At 29.0% G+C, this 2,212-nt stretch overlaps 1 long non-coding RNA gene across 1 annotated transcript; it reads left to right on the top strand.

Moving 5' to 3' along the window:
- Positions 1 to 306: 306 nt before the first annotated feature.
- On the top strand, positions 307 to 1,295 carry LOC140038059 (uncharacterized). The gene is made up of 2 exons (XR_011841869.1): positions 307 to 437; positions 1,064 to 1,295. It is a non-coding gene; the product is annotated as an uncharacterized lncRNA (long non-coding RNA).
- The last annotated feature ends 917 nt before the right edge of the window (positions 1,296 to 2,212 follow it).

Genomic DNA, 2,212 nt, shown 5'->3' with positions numbered 1-2,212 from the left:
ATATATATATATATATATATATATATTAAGATATATTTTAGGCATTATATTTTTTAAAATATGAAATTAATTTAAAAATTAAATAAATACAAGGGAGGATAGACAAAATTAAATAAAGAAAGAATATAAATGCAAAAGAGGACAATAATTATTAGTATATATATATATATATGGGACAGTTTAGGTGAATATTAAATATATTAATGAGCATTCATTAGAATAGTTGTCAAATATATTTACTTACCTTTTTCTGCCTTTTATTCATTAATACCAATCAATCCTTAACAGAATGAATGAGTCTATATAGTTTTTGCAACATTAGCACGATAATCCACCCCAAAGTATTACAAGAAACGGAATGACAATGAAGAACTCTATGACCCTTCTGATGCTTTGTCTCTTAATTTTCTTTAGCCCAGCAACTCCTGCCAGTGAAGGTACGTATATAAAATCTCTAAGTAAAATTTTTTACTTTGTTATCTAATCCTCAAAATTTCGGCCTTTAGTTTAAACATGTCAAATTAATGCAGGTCAATACTGATATGCTCTATCATAATCAACCCTTAATTGGATCTTATCCTGATTAGAACAGCATACCTTTGTGTGAAGTTTTAGAGGCATTTTTTTTTTCCAAAGAAGAAATAAAACCTTATCTTGTCTTCATCAATTACACATCCAAAAGGGGAATATATAGTTTGTTTGATACATGAAGTTTATTTATTCATAGGTATTTCACTACATATTATACCAAGAATAGAAGGTGATTTTGACTGAATTGAATCAAACAAGTAAGGGTTTCTTTTGGACCTGTAAAATCCCTCCGGAAAACCAAATAATTTATATTTGGATTCTTCTATTCTGTGATGATAAAAGTTGGCCGAATGTTTTTGCTGTTAGAATTTTATACTAGTAAGTCACTGAAATTTGTAAGGTGAGGAAAATGTTAAGATTTTGTTATGGGTCTATCCTTTTAATTTTCATAATTTTTTAAAAAGAAATCTTCATATTCTTACCATTATATTTTTCCTATACTTGGTATAATTCAGTGGTTCCAATCTTTTAGGTGACCCCCCACCACACTATTGTTGGGATCACTTGAAGCTTGACCATGTTTGTGGAGGTGCAGATGACTGCCGCGATGCGTTCATAAGAAATGACCCGCTTGGAACACCCTATTTTGATTGTCATTGTGATCCTGATCCTTACTCTTGCACATGCAAAATACAGTGTTAGATGAAATTGTCATAATTATAATATGTTACTCTATTTGAATAAGTTTTTACATTCTCTTTGCATTCATTTTGAACATTATATATATTTCCCCCTTGATGGACATCGTTTTCATAGGGTCAAGGGGTCCTAATTGGTATTGGAAAGAAAAGTAATAAGTTTTATTTTCTAATTATGCATGATCACCAACAGTTTGATCTGCTAATTGATAGAAATATTAGTGATTTTACATGCGATTTCGAACATCTTACTATATAATAAAGCTTGAGTAGGGATTAGGTGTTAACAAAAAGCGTTACCATTTACCCTTTCAAAAATATCCTTCAAATATTTACATCTTATTTGGAAAACCTCCTACTCCTATATAACTACCATTACATTGCTATCAATCACTATATAAGTACCATTACATTACTATCACTATGCTTCTCGATAAACTGATTAACTAATCCACTAATTAACATTGCATCACCAACAAAAATCTCTCCAACTAATTTTTTATTCTATATCTTTTTTATTATTTGCTTTTTTTTTTTTAAATATGCACACACTATCCCACTAAGTACCATTACACACACTATGCCTCCTGCTCCCCCCGCCCCGCCTTGCCCCGCTTCCCCCGCGGGGGCACCCGCAGGGTTAATAAAATTTTATTATATAATTTTATTATAATTAAATTTTAATAAATAATCAAGTACTAAAATATCAACACATCACCAAATTATTATTCATTGTAATTTTACAATTGTAACTCATAAAAACAATCAAACAGAAGTTATTTGAATACAATCCAATATGATGAAATAAATATAACTAAAATAGTCAAGTTTTCACTTTTAGTACAAATGCAATCACTAATTCATTATTGTGTTTGTGCTTTTTTTTTGAGAAAAAAGTGTTATTCTATTAAGTGTAATTAGAAATTTAGTATAAATGTATTAGTAAATTTAGTATAGCTAATTAATAAATTCTATTAGTAAAC

Source organism: Coffea arabica, chromosome 3c, assembly GCF_036785885.1.
Source record: "Coffea arabica cultivar ET-39 chromosome 3c, Coffea Arabica ET-39 HiFi, whole genome shotgun sequence".
Taxonomy (NCBI): domain Eukaryota; kingdom Viridiplantae; phylum Streptophyta; class Magnoliopsida; order Gentianales; family Rubiaceae; genus Coffea; species Coffea arabica.
Note: the sequence above shows the minus strand (reverse complement) of the source record. Positions and strands in the feature narration are given on the sequence as shown.